We start from the raw sequence: 15,604 nt of genomic DNA, 5'->3' as shown, positions 1-15,604 counted from the left end.
CACCCACAGACTTATTTCGAACTAGCACACCAAATGGGCTGTAAAATTTTCATAGGAAAGGCTCCACCTGCTCCCACCACCCATGGCTGGCTGCGCCTCTGCCGCCCTATTGTACCCTCCAATGTTGGCATGTCCCTCCCTTTATTCCCCCACACGTCCTGTTATTCTCCGACAACGTCAGCCCCAACACGCACCCGCACCCGAAACAATCAACCCTCGTACTCCCCTTCGCCTGAGACTGGACCGACGCATCTTCCATAGATCCTGTCCATTCCGTCCGAGGCCTCACCGTCGTCCTCCGCCTTGGTTAGCTCGCCATGTGCGGTGCGCCGCCCTCTTGTGTTGTCAACATCGTCAACAACCGAGAGGAACAAGGAGATGACTGTACGTTGAGAGGATGGCAGTAGGGACCCAACAGCGTCATGGCAGTATGCAAGCAAGTGCCTCGTTATTACAAGCCCAAAAAGTGGTTCCTCCTAATGGTTGGACATCTGGGGCTCACACCATTGTCAACGTAGTTAATAAATGAGAAAATTACACAATGAGCGGCCGACACCAGGGACCAAGCAGGTCGTGCAGTCGTATTTACTTTTTTGAGGAACAAGAAATTGTTATTTATACTAGTTTTAGCGATCAGGGTAACAACGGGGTTGTGCGGGGGCTGTGGCTCGTCTAGCCAGGGTTTTATTTATGTTTACCACATCATGAGCCCAGTTGTGTTTTTTCTTGCTGAAAATGGCTAGTCCAGTTATATTTTTTTTAAGAAATACACAAATGAGGCCTACATTCTTTATCAGCCCTGCTGGGCTGCAAATCTTTCAAGACAAGGAGAGTTTCATTCGGTTTGCCCAGAAATGGGTTGTACATTTTTAAAAGACATCAAACCGGGAATTAGTTTCAATTTTTTTTCATTACAAGATTTTAAATTCCATTAATTTTTATGCGTGGACAATTATTTGGATTTCATATTTATATTTTTTTTTCAAAATAGTTTCAATGTAACTCGATATTTCGGGATTAAAAACAGTTGACCGCATCGAAATATGCAAAATTTTGTATAATTTTTAACCGTGGCCACAATATGGGGTGTAATGCTAACAAAAAGAAGATGGGCTCCAAAAAAATTCTTAAGAATTAGAAAATGGGATCTAAATTATTAGAAATAATGGCAGATGGGATGTATGTTGTTTTCCATAGATTTGAGGCTGACATGTGCGCCTACTATAGGCTGACGCGTACGCTTTCCTAAAAAAGGGTTGAACCACACGCAACGTCGTGTCAACTTAGTCAACACACGCGAGCAGTGACTGTTGGATGTCCATCCAACGGCCGTCGTGCTTCTTCAATCTCTGCTCTTCCTGCTCCAGCCGCTCAAACAAGCGCCGGCGGGACTGCCTGCTCCCTCCTCCCATGGCCGGCTATGCTGTTGCGCAGGCCTCACCACCCCACCGTATTCCCATCACTGGCCTAGCCCTCCCTCTAGTCACCCACACCTGCTGTTATTCTTCGGCGACGGCAGATGAACCAGTAAACCCTGTGGGAAACAACCGTCGAGTCTTCCCTGGCTCCGTGTCGTTCCCTTCCTAGGCCTCGCCGTTGTCCATTGCCCTAGTGCTCTTGGTGCGGCGTGGTCAACACGGTCAACGAACGACATCCATCGGAAGTGGAATGTACATGGAGAGGCTGACAGCTGGGTCCACAGCCGCACGTAAGGAAATGCCTCCTTAGTACGCGTAAAATAATGATTCCTCCACCTGACAGCTAGGACCCATCGAAAGCGCCTCTGTATTTCACGAAACAAACATTCCCCCCGCTGACAGGTTGGTGCCACCAGCTATATCTTCGCACACAAGGAAGTGCCTCCTCACTTCGCACGCAAGGAAGTGCACAGTTATTTTTGCTTTGAGTTAATATGATAAATACCACTCCAAATATGGTGATTCCAAGAAATGTCACTGCAATTTCCAAATTTTGAAAAATGCCATTTCATGCCATTTCCAGTGGTATTTTTCAAAGTCTGGAGTGGTGTTTTTCAAAGTTTGCAAAAATTGCAGTGGCATTTTTCAAAGTTTGGACATTGCAATGGCATTTTTATGAATCACCATAATTGGAGTGGCATTTATCTAATTTGTTTTTGAGACGGAAGCATGGTGTCAACTGAGCTGTGCGGGGCACTCTGGCCTGTCTAGACAGCCTTTTCTTTTATGTTTACCACAGACCAGACCAGTAGTTTTTTTCTTTCTGAAAATGGCTAGCCCAGTTTTTTTGTGCTTTGTCAATTAAGTCGCTTTGTCAAGACTGTTGGGCTGCAAGTCTTTCAAGACGAGGAGAGCTTCATTTGGCTGGCCCAGAAAATGGCCTATCAGTAATGAGAAATGGGCTGTGTATTTTTAAAACACATCAACCGGCAATTAGTTTCAAATTTCGTTTTTTCATTTTGAGATTTCCAATTCCATTGATTTTTATGCGTGTATAATTTGTTGGATTTTATATTGATATACATTTATTTTTAAAATCAGTTTGAATGTGACATGAAATTTCGGGCTTAAAAACAGTTCGGACCGCACTAAAATATGCAAAATTTCGTATAATTTTTTAACCGTGGCCACAGTATGGGTTGTAATGCTAACAAAAAGAATATGGACTCCAGAAAACCTTAAGAATTAGCAAATGGGCTGTAAATTATTAGAAATAATGGCAGGTGGGATGTATGATGTTCTCCACATATTTGAGGCTTTCCTAAAAAAAGGTTGACGCACAAGCAGTGACTGTTTGATGTCCATCTAACGGCCGTCGTGCTTCTTCAATCTCTGCTCTTCCTGCTCTAGTCGCTCAAACAAGCGCCGACTGGATTGCCTGCTCCCTCCTCCCGCGGCCGGCTGTGCTGCCGCGCAGGCCTCACCACCCCATTGTCCTCCCATCGCTGGCCTAGCCATCCCTCTACTCACCCGCACCTGCTGTTATTCTCCGGCGATGACAGACGAACTAGTAAACCCTCGTACTACCCTCCGCCTGGGAAACAACTGTCAAGTCTTCCCTAACTCTGTGTCGTTCCCTTCCTAGGCCTCGCCGTCGTCCACCTCCATGGTGTTCTCGGTGCGGCGTGGTTAACGTGGTCAACGAACGACATCCATCGGAAGTGGACTGTACGTGGAGAGGCTGACAGCTGGGTCCCCGCCCGCACGCAAGGAAATGCCTCCTTATTACGCGCAACATAATGATTCCTCCACCTGACAGCTGGGACCCACCAGAAGGGCCTCCGTATTTCGTGAAAAAATGTTCCCCCCGCTAACAGGTCGGACCCACCAGCTATATCTTCGCACGCAAGGAAGTGCCTCCTTATTACACAAAAAAATGAATATTCCCCCTGCTAGCTGGGACCCACCATAGTGGGAGGATTACTTGTGGGCCTATTAAGATGACGGGGACGGAGGGCTTTGTCAACTTAGTCAATATGAATGATTCTAGCTCCAGTGACCGTACGATGTCCATCCAACGGGCGTAGTGCTTCTTCAACCTCTGGTCTTCTTGCTCCAGCCGCCCAAACCAGCGCCGGTCGTGCCGCGTGATCCTACCTCCTATGCCCAGCTATGATGTCGCAGAGGCCTCACTGCACCCTACTCCCACCGCTGTCCAGGCCATCCACTCACCCACATCCCCTATTATTCTGCGGCGATGGCAGCCTCGCACCGTAGCCGAACCAGTGAACCCTTGTCCTCCTCTTGGCGTGGGCTTCTACTGCCGCGTCTTCCCCGGCTCCGTGTCATCCCTTTCCTAGGCCTCGCCATCGTCCACCGCCTTGGTGCTCTCGGCGCGGCGTGGTCAATGCGGTTAACGAACTACTTCCATCGGAAGAGTACTGTACGTGGCGAGGTTGATAGCTGGGTCCACTACCGCAGCAAGGAAGTGCCTCCTTATTATGTGCAAAATAATGAGTCCTCCACCTGACAGCAGCGACCCACCGGACGGGCCACCGTATTTCACAATAAAATCGTTTCCCCCTGACCGCTGGGACCCACCAGCTACATCTTCGCATGCAAGGAAGTGCCTGACAGTCGGGACCCACCTGGTGAAAGCGTACATAGCGTTGTCATTCTGGTCACAAGCGTGTATGTAAATACTGGTCGATTGGCTCTCTGGAAGTATGAAACATGGTCGAGTAAGTAGCGACACGTGTCGTTGTAGAGCACCCAACATAGCAGTTCACGCACTCCCGTCTAAGTCCTGTACACATACGTACAGCCACAGGGCAAAAAATATGGTCATGTACATACATACGGGCGGGGACTCGAGCGCGTACTCGCGCATATATATACAAACGGCGAGGGCTTGTGTACATGGAGAGGCAACTGACAGAAGCAATGGCGTCATGTTCATCGGGCAGTGAACCAGCTGGGGTAGAACGGAGAAACAGTGACCTGTTCATCAGGAGGCAACCGACTGTGTCGAAATACGTCGTGTTCATCGGGAGCCAAGCGGCTTGGACAGAACAGCCGATCGAAACGAGGCTCGGCATACCGCAGAACGGAGGAAACGACCTTGTGTTCAACCGGCCACGGTCAAAATGGGATCCTGTTCATCGGGAGGGGTCTGGCATACCGCAAAATAGAGGAAACAGACTTCTCTTGGACCTTCTACGGTGGAAACAGGGTCCTGTTGATCGGGAGGGGTGTGGCATACCATAAAACGGAGGAAACAGACTTGTGTTGGAGCGCTATGGTCGAAACGAGGGTCTTGTTCATCAGGAGGGGTGTGGCGTACCGCAAAACAGGACTCCACGGGATACTGTTCATCTCCACCCTCGACCTCCTCAGCCTCCTTGGGCTACTGTTCATCCACCGTCGACATCCTCCATCCTCCACCTACGACTGTTCATCCATGGGCTCCTGTTCATCCAGCCTCCACCGCTCCTCCAGTAGCTACTGTTCAACCAGCCCTCTCCACGGGGTCCTGTTCAACCACCCTCCACGAGATACTGTTCATCCAGCCCTCCAACGGCTACTGTTCAACTAGACCTCCATGGGGTCCTGTTCATCCAGCCCTCCACGGGGTCCTGTTCATCCACCCCCAACCGGCTTGATCGATCGAGGTCCTGTTCATCCAGCGACAATGACCTGTACTACCACGGGGTCCTGTTCATCCAACCCCCCACCGGGAACTGTTCATCCAACCCCCTCCCAACAATGCTCACTGTTCATCCAGAGGAACCATCAATGGGCTTCGGTTAGTAGGAGTGTGGCGAAGGAATCGCTCAATCGGGTTCAGTTAACAGCCATCGATCGATCGCTCGGGTTCAGTAGGCGAATGCCTCACTCGGGTTTAGTTAGAGCCCAACGCCTCGCACCCACACAAGTACATGTACGAGAGAAATGCGCATCGCTCGGCCCCCGACCACCCACCATAACCGGGAACTTGATATTTTCCTCGCCTGACTTCTACCACAGTTTTTTCCATCATGGACGGCCCAAGGAATGTCATGCAACTGCATCTCTGGCCCGCCCAGGATGAAAAGCCCATTTTCTGTTATGATTTTTTGTCATAGAAGTAGGAGCCCACCACATCTATGATGATACCGGGTTTTGTCACAATTATTGTCATAGAAGTGTCATAAGCATGACAGAAAAAAAATCGTTCGGCCCAAAATGTCACGGATGTGTCTTTTTTTTGTAGTGCATGATTATTTGAAGTTCTATCAATTGCCCAACAGTAATTTGTTTACCAACTATTGCTATTTTTCTCGAGAGAAGCCACTAGTGAAATCTATGGCCCCCGGGTCTCTTCTTTATTATATTTGCCTTCGCGATCTATTTTTATTTTCAGATCTATTAATCCAAAAACCCAAAAATACCTTGCTACAATTTTTATTTATTTATTTTATCTCGTGTTCTCGTGAAATCTATTTATCCAATCTACTACAATTTTACCTATCTTTTTACCCGTGAGGGATTGACAACCGCTCTCTTACGTCGGGTTGCAAGTATTTGTTCTTTGTGTGTAGGAGCTATTTACGTGGTGTTGCGTGGTTCTCCTACTGGTTCGATAACCTTGGTCTCATCACTGAGGGAAATACCTACCGTAGTTGTGCTGCATCATCCCTTCCTCTTTTGGGAAATACTGACGTTGTTCAAGCCGCATCATATCCATTTTCTGAAAAGCTTGCTCTTGTTGAGCATCATAATCTCCTTCAGGTTTGCCAAGAGTGGTGTCGTAGCAACTCATGGTTTCAAACCATAAGAGTGCTCTCACGTGCCACCTCTTATAGTGGATACCCTCAAACATAGGAGGTCTCATGGAAGCAGCAAAACCACTCGGGGTAAATTCCCTATAATAAGGTTTTTGGATTGTTGGAAATATGAGCAATTTACCATATGATTTTATTAAAAAAATAGTAGATAAAACATGACTATTATAGCATAGAGAAAACAAGTCATGCAATCCGAGAGAAAGAAGGTAAATAACATCTGCATATATGAACTAGAACCGAACATATCTACATCAAACACTAGAGCAAGAAGCTGTGGCAGAACCTCAAACAGAAAAAGCATGAGAATGTACGAAACATGAGCAGAAGCACCGGTCTTGGAGTTGTTGTCCTCGCCAGCCATGTCATCAAAGAGGTTGTCGACGTTGGGGAAGAAGTCGTCATCGGGGAAGTAGTCGTCGAAGTCTGGGGCGTCCGTGAAGAAGAAGTCAGTAGTCGCGTGGAGCGCTCCCCAAAAACCTTATCACCCTTCTCCTGTACAGGACTTAAAAAGGTGCGGTTTAGAGGCCTACTGTCCAGACCTGAGGTGCATGCTGCAAGCCGAAATTGGGAAGATTGTAGAAGTAGCTCAGTGCTCAGGAATTTGGAGGCGAGAGGAATGTGTTGTTCCGGTGTGTCTCTCTAGAGAGGAGCGACCTCTCTCTTGTAGGAACATGAGAAGTAGGTGAGAGGGCAGTTACGGGAGATGAAGCAAAAGAGGGAGACGAAGCAAACAGACTGCAACCGATGAGGTGTGTTGTTTGGATTCAATATCTCCACTACATCAAAATGTTTTAGCTCCCGTGTGACCATTCGCATACCCGGCGTGCGTGGTAAAAATTTAGACATCGGCTCGGCTCATTCATGCAACCCACGGCGCATCATGATGAGGTGGGCGATGGAGGAGGAGTGCGCATCAATGTCCCTCTTGTTCTCATGCTCATACATGTGGGGAAACACCCTCCCTTATAAGGAGGTCCAACTCCCACCAAACTAGCAATGTGGGACTAAACTTTCAGTGGTGCGCGTTGGTCCTAAACAAATGGTTTTTAACCCCTTTCCGCGACGGCATTTGGATCCGTCGCCAAGTAAGTGTGGGCGATACGGGGGTCCTTCCCACACGACCCAGAAACCGTCGGGGATAGGGCCCCTACGATACTCCTACTCGTTTCTGCTCGCATTGCCATCGCAGTCGGTATTCTGTGGTGCTACCTTTACGATGCACGGCCCATCACAAATGGTTCACTATTATAGAACATGTATGATGCGCGACCCATCACAAACGGTTCACCGTTAAGAAGATTAGCTAATCATCGTACGAGTGTTGGACAGGATTACGAAATGTCAGACCATCGTAACATCGTCGTACACAACAACTATCGCACACGCTATCCCGTGGTGCAACATTTACGATGCATACTTCATCAAAAACAGTTCATGGTTGCAAATCATGTACGATAAGGCAACTAACACAAACGTTTAGTTTGCCTGCACAGGTCGTGATATTTTCTGACATCGCACACAGTTTGCAAATGGCGTTTCCTCTCTGTGAACCATCTCGGATCATGGTGCATATCGCAAACGTTTGTGTTTTACCAACCGTGATTGCTGTCGTGGGTTTGTCACGGCAGATGTCCTTGTGAAAGGACTTAGTCGTGGAGCCATCGCTACGGGTTAGCTTTAAGGGGTTAAACCGGAAAAGGGACACGGGGAATTTTATACTAGTTCGGCCCCTTCGAGGAAGGAAAAAGCCTACGTCTAGTTGTGATTGGTATTGCTAGGGTTTCGAAGGCCAGGGAGCAAATCCGCTTTGTCTGGCTCTCGAGTTGTTGTTGTCTGTCCCTAAACCGTGGCCGGGTCATCCCTTTATGTACATAGGTTGACGCCCGCCGGACTACAGAGCCCCGAAGCCGGATCATAAATGTGTCCGGTTCGGTCTCTACTCTCCCTATCTTATCATACAAGTTATTTGACTAGGTCGGTCTACATTTACAGGCTATAGCCCGCCTTTGGGCCTTGAGCCTTCCTTAAAGCGCCATTATCCTCACCTCTTCATGGGCTTCTAATCTTCAAGGAGTCAACCCGGCTACATAAGGCCAGTTACCTCCAGTAGTAATATCCCCAACATTAGGCCCCAGATTGGTTTGAACTTGTTCATGTCAATCTTCCATACTTGGAAAAAATCCTCTCTCCTATCTTCACTTTTGATCTTGTAAACCGCCGTGATGTCATACTTCAAAATTATGGTAAACCGCCCTGATGTCATCCATCCGTTGATGTCGGAGATTACCTTCATTTAATATATATTCAGACATCGAGGCGACATCTTTATTAACTTATCCATTTTTTGGGCTCCTCGATTCCCGTGCTTGCCGTTTTATCGCTTCACCCTATAAATAGGGCCGAGGGGTCATTTTCACCTCCCCCCCCCCGTGCCTCTTCGCGTCGTCTTCCTTGCGCCGCTCAGTCTCTGGAGCTCCGCCGCCACCGTCGACCGTTGCCTCTGCTCCGACCCTGGCCGCTGCATCACCCTGAATGCACCAGAATACTGCGGCGCCTTTCCTCTTCCTCACCAGCTCCGGTAAGTTCTCTGCTTTTTTTGCCACAGATCTGTTCTAGGGTTTCGACGTTCTTCGCAGTTCTTCCGAAGTTCATCAGTGTTGTTCTTCCCTGTTCTTCATTTAGTATGTAGATGGACACTTCATGCTTGATGTAATTATTGCCGTAGCTAACCTACCATGGTCATCACAAAATCTTATGCGCAAAGAACTGATCTAGTCTGTCATAAATTGCTTCAGTTATGCATCCCTTCAAGATCCAATTATTTTTCCTTTTCTGTCTTATCTTAGATCCGAAAGTTTTATATATCACTATGAGATCTGTTTCTCCGTGCACCAATATAGGCGGTTTGACCTTGTATAAGCAGTCTATGCCATTAGCCCTCTAATAAATTGGAGGAGCATTTTAACTTCATAATTATGCTCTGGTTTAACAGTGTCTGAGTAATCCTGTGCTAGTATTACCTTTTTCTCTTATTGCATTGGTCTCCGGGTTGTCCATTTCACACATCAGTATGTTTCTTACTCCCTTGTCTCTTGTATATAATCATACGTAATTTATAAACCGGCCGTTCATTTTCAGTTTGTTCGCTTTGCAAATGGCCAAATAATTCACTGCCTGCAACTGGGCTCGTTCCCGGGTTACCGAGGCTTAGTTGAATGAGATGGTTAGCATTGGTTCTCTGCCTAAGAAAACTGAGATCAAATGGCGAGTTCCAGGAACAAAAAATCCTCCAACCCTGAGGCAGGGCGAGGTGGTGGTCTTTGTTGACCATATAGGCCGTGGTTTCAAACCGCCAGGGTCGAAGTTTTATCGAGATGTGCTTGCCAGCTTTCAACTGCATCCACAAGATATTGGTCCCAACTCAGTTTCCAACTTATGCAACTTCCAAGTCTTCTGTGAAGTATATTTACAAGAAGAACCAACTGCAGAATTGTTCCGGGATTTCTTTCACTTAAACCGGCGCACAGAGTTTGTGAATGGCCTGAACACAGAGCTTGGTGGTGTCTTCATTCAAAAGGAGAAAGAAGTGGAATTTCCGCATGCCAAACATCATAGCCACCCAAAGGAATGGAACCAAATATGGTTTTACTGCAGAGATACTTCGCCTGAGGATGAAAATCCCCTCCACACTTTTCGTGAGCACAGATTATCCAATACTCACCCAATGCCACAACGCCTGAGCTCTTCAGAAAGGGCGAAATACGCTCCTCAACTCGCCAAGCTCCGGGCCTTTATGGCAAAAGGTTTAACAGGCGTGGATTTTGTGCGCTGCTGGATATCCTGGAGTATCTTGCCGCTAAGGTGGCATCCCGGTTTAATGTGCGAATATACCGGTGAGGTTGACGACCCTCAACGCCATTGCAACATCCAATTATCTGAGGAAGAAGTTACTGAAGGTGTAAAGAAGATTCTGAATGAATCAGAACTGGTCTGTAGTCAAACCGGTCTGAGTCCCTTCTATGTCAAGAACAAACCGCCTGCTGTAAGCATTATACTCCCTCTTTATCTCTACTATCTTGAACTTATGCAACCTGTAACCCTTCTTCTTTATATGTATAGGGCGACGATCCCTTCTGGAAACGGAAATCCATAGAGAAAGCGGCGAAGCCAACTGGAGACAAAGCGGTCAAGCCATCCCGCCCGAAGACCAAAGCCGTAAAACGGATGTCAAAGCGGAAAACGGCTGACCAGATTAATATGGAGCTTGATGATGATACTGATGATCCAGAAGTTGAGGTAGAACTTGACTCACTTGGCTCTCTTTTTATGCATCTTGTTAACAATGATCTTCCTCAGGAGGATGCAGAAGCTAGTCAAGCTGATGACGTAGAGGTAATTACCCTTTCCTCCGGTTCAGACTCTATGCCAACACAAAAAAATCGCCAAGCAATCCGGAAAGTAAGCTTTTCTCATCCTCTTTCTCACTTGGATCCAACATTTATTTTGAAGACTCAACAGCATGAAGCTCGCCGGACAACCCGGCACAGTGGCCAACAGGTCACTTCAGCCGGTTTACCTGACACTCCAGTTCGGAAGCGCCGGTCTGAGGTCTCTCCTACTTCTGACCATTCTTACCCCAAGGCAGGTTATTTCAGACAGCCTCTTAATCCGTCCGATTCAAATTATCAGGTGACACCTCCTTCTTCTTCTGGTGAATCAATAGCAACTCAACTCCCCCTTTGAAAACTGTGGCCGGGTGAGTTGTAAAAACCTTTCCTTTCAATGCGCCCTAAATCCTTTGAATAGGATGTTAATCCTTTTTTATTCTGTTTGCAGGGCCAAAGCCAGACCCAGCAAAAAAGCTCGGGTCACCAATCCGCCAGAAGATCCTGTCACCGAAGAAGAAGAACCAAGGGGTGAACCAGAATAGACGGGTGAACCGGAAGGCCCCCATCCTGAAGCTACTTTTGATGATCCGCCCCTTGAAGGTCAACATACCGAGGAACCAACAGATGCTGAGCCTGCCGCACCCAATACCGAACCGGCAGAACCAAACCGGACTAGTCCGGTGAAGGACACTAAAATTCAACATCATCCACCAAAAATCCTGAAGGCCAAGGTGATGATGTTATTATTAGTGGAATAGGCCACAGCTCTCCTGGCCATCCCGTCATTTTAGCTCAGCATAGTGCCAAAGAAGAGCAAATTGCCAGGGACAAAGGTAAATGGAGCAGCGACTTATCAAACTATGCTCATCTTAACGCTGATGAGCTTCATTCCGGCTTCTTGAACCGTCTGCACTCAAACCGGGATTATGAAGCCGGTTTGGTGAACTTGATGAAAGAGCGATATGAGGTAAATTCTTCTCCCTTTGTATATTGATTTATAGTTGAAACACTATCCCAAGTAGCCCCCAAGGGCCGTTTTATGATTGTTAACCACAAACCGGTCTTTGTAACACTTCAAGCATCCCATCATTGATCCTTGCAATGGCGTGTCGCCAATAATAGATAAGACTCATCTTGGAAAATTAGATAACTTTCTGCAGCATAGCCCCCAAAGGCCGGTTTAACTTGGCAAGTTAATCCGGTTTTTAATTCACACAGCCGTTTTAGAACAGACATACATTAGCCCCCAAGTGTCAAGGATAATGCTTGCATTGTTCTGGAGACTTGTATAGAGTGTAATATTTGAAAGCAAATAGGCATTAGCCCCCAAGTATGAAGTGTATAACTTGTTATATGCTTTAGACTTAGTGCATGAATATGTTGTTTGTTGAATATACCTTCAATGTTGCAGGCTGAACTGAGAAGCAAAGATGCTCGAAATTCTGACTTGCAAGAAAATGTGAAGTCTCAACAAGCTGAAGCTGCAAAAGCCAAAGAGGAGCTGACCCAGGCCCTGGCCAGAATGGAAAAGCTGAAAGAATCCTTCAACCAAGAGCGTGCTGAATGGGAAACCAAAAAAACTGGTTTAACCAAAAGAGCTGTAGACACTGAGGCAGCCCTGAAACCAGTGGTTGAAGAACTAGCCGGTTTGAAATGCCAAATCAATGCTATGACCTCTCTATCTTTGGTAAGTTTCTACTTATGTATGTTGCGCCAGTCAATGAATCTTACAATTAACCAAAATGTTGATAAAATCTTTGGCAGGCACTCGGATCGCTCATCTTGGTGCAGATATGCGGATGAAGCTCAAAGCGGCATATACATTCGTTGAGCAGCTATACTCTGGGTCTCAGCGGGCCATTAGCACGGCGGCTTATAACAAACCGGCTCCAACTTTGATTAAGGAGACCCTTGAGAAGGTGGGCATGTTACCAGCCCATATTGCCGAGTTGAAGAGAGCCGCTGCTAGAGCAGGAGCGTTAACCGCCCTCATTCGAGCCAAGGCCTGGATTCCGGACCTTGAAGCGGAGGATATTATTAAAGGATACCCAGGCGTTAAAGAAGACAGTTCAAACTTCGACAATGATGATCTTCGGCGGCTGACCAAACAGATGCGACTAGCGGCCAACAAGTTGGTTGTGGATACCGATTTGTCCCATTTTCAACCGTTTTATGATGCAGAAGGGAAAAGACAGTCGGCCGACATTCATGAAGTCGAAGAACTTGTGCCTCCGATTCGTAAGCACACTTACGCCCCTGATATTAACCCTTCCAATCTTATCCATGAGGAAGCAGTGTTCCAAGCTTTAACCGGAATCGATTGGTCAACGGCTGATTTCCAGCGTCCGGGGCGGGATGAAGAAGTGCCTACATCAACTAATCCGCAACCGTCAAACCGTCGCGATGAAGAGTCCTGATCCGGTCGCCAGTTTATGTGGCTATTGTGAAAAACAATGGCACTATTTGAGCCGCTTTGAAGCTTCATGTAACAGGATAGTTGAAACTTTGTTTATCTGCCATGCCATCGAGCATGTTTTGTAATGCTTTGTGACAACCTATGCCGCCCTTCGGGATATATTTATGCATAACCCATGATGCATTGCCTTCCTGGGTACAATAACTTAAAAGCGTCTAGCGGTTTACCACTAAACGTGTCATAATATCCAAGAAGTATATAGTACTTAGATGAATAATCAAGTGTTTGTACAAAAAGTAATGTACAGAACATACCTCAAAACGTGTATACGGCAAAGGTGTTAACACCAATCTGGGACGTTTGATCATTTCATCTTCATAATGCTGGTCTATATTTTAAACCAGACCAGTATAACTACCGGATTTTATAACACTGGTGATTTAGTCAAACCAGACTGGGTCAATGAACACCGGTTTATAATTGATCATGTGCCAACAACTGGTAGTTGAAAAGCAAACTGGGTCAAGGACGCCGGTTTATCAAAAAATACTTACGATTTTCAATAAACAAAATTCAAATAGGAAAATATGTGAGGCTTTATACGAGCTGCCAGGCTCCAAATCGAGGCTTTTCATGGGCTGCCAGGCCTCTGAGTTAAACCATTTAACAAAGCCTTTTAAGATGGGCCTCCAATTAACCAATCATTGTTTTAACTGTGACAAGTTCAGGGTCTATAAAAGATTGACTTGTCAAACGTTTGATGGGTCATACCAGGATTACCTGGATAGTAGTGGCTTACTTGATGAAGGCAGGCTAACCCGGGTTTTTAGGTGAATACACCAGGCTTCCAAGCCGTGGCTTGATAGCCAATTACGAGGGTCCTTTCAAACTCTTTGTTGCTGTGCAAAAAAGAGCCCCCAAGTAACTTTGTGAGCGATGCTCAGTGTGCGCCTATGTTTGAGTCTGTACTGTGTACAACACCCTCTTTGGCTCCACAAATTTTTCCTTTTGTGGCTGAATGCCTATCAAAAGGTGTAGCTGTGGTTCAAACATGACCAAGCCCCCTAGTGATTTTCTTAATCTCTATGCAGCTGCTAAAACCGGTTTAACAAAGACTCCGCTTTGTCAGTTAACTTGTAAAAGCACACACATGATATAAGAAAGAACAGATACCCCGCTTATAATGGAGGCTCTGGTTTATTATATGATATATACACTGTCATAAATATGTATAGATGAAGAGCCTATGGCTTCAAGTATAGTAAGGCCGAAGGAGAGCTATGTTCCATGGCCGCTTTGTCTCCTCCTCTGATTGACGTGAGTCTTCATGATCTCGAACATCAATGAGGTAGTAAGATCCGTTGTGCAGATTTTTGCTGACCACAAAGGGTCCTTCCCAAGGGGGGGATAACTTGTGCATATCAGTCTGATCCTGGATGAGCCGGAGCACCAAATCTCCTTCTTGAAAGGTTCTAGTTTTAACCCGGCGGCTATGATAACATCGAAGATCTTGTTGATAAATCACCGAACGTGCTGCTGCAAAATCACGCTCTTCATCCAACAGGTCCAGAGAATCCTGACGTGCCTTCTCATTATCAGCTTCAACATAAGCTGCCACACGGGGCGAGTCGTGACGGATGTCACTAGGAAGAACTGCCTCCGCTCCATAAACCTTGAAGAAAGGTGTGTAACCCGTAGATCTACTGGGTGTGGTGTTGATGCTCCATAACACAGAAGGTAGCTCCTCAACCCGACAACCCGGCGTCCGCTTTAAGGGAACCATAAGCCTTGGTTTGATACCCGGTAGAATTTCTTGATTTGCCCTTTCTGCTTGACCATTAGATTGGGGGTGAGCCACTGATGTGAGATCAAGCCGGATGTGCTCACGTTGACAGAATTCTTCCATCTCCCCTTTTGATAGATTAGTACCATTATCTATTATAATGCTATGTGGAAAGCCAAACTAGAATATCACCTTTTTGATGAATTGAACCGCCGTGGCTGCATCACACTTGCTAACTGGCTCTGCCTCCACCCATTTAGTGAATTTATCAACTGCTACCAACAGGTGGGTCTTCTTGTCCTTAGAGCGCTTGAAGGGTCCAACCATATCAAGCCCCCAAGTTGCAAACGGCCACGTAATTGGAATCATCCGCAACTCTTGAGCCGGAACGTGCGCACAGCGGGCAAATTTTTGACATCCATCACATCTCTTGACTAAATCCTCCGCATCAGCATGTGCCGTCAACCAGTAAAAACCATGGCGAAAAGCTTTGGCAACCAACGACTTCGAACTGGCGTGGTGAGCGCAGTCCCCTTCATGGATTTCTCGCAAAATCTCACAACCTTCTTGAGAAGAAACACATCACTGAATCGCTCCTGAAACACTATAACGATGTAACTCCCCGTTGAGTATGGTCATGGACTTGGAACGCCGGATTATCTGTCGAGCCAACGTTTCATCAGCTGGTAACTCGCCCCGGTTCATGTAATCCAGATATGGGGTCATCCAATCCGGTATGGCATGTAGAGCTGCCACCAACTGAGCCTCCGGAT

Source organism: Triticum dicoccoides, chromosome 1A, assembly GCF_002162155.2.
Source record: "Triticum dicoccoides isolate Atlit2015 ecotype Zavitan chromosome 1A, WEW_v2.0, whole genome shotgun sequence".
Taxonomy (NCBI): Eukaryota; Viridiplantae; Streptophyta; class Magnoliopsida; order Poales; family Poaceae; genus Triticum; species Triticum dicoccoides.
The sequence above is the reverse complement of the archived record's forward strand: the minus strand, read 5'-3'. Positions refer to the sequence as shown.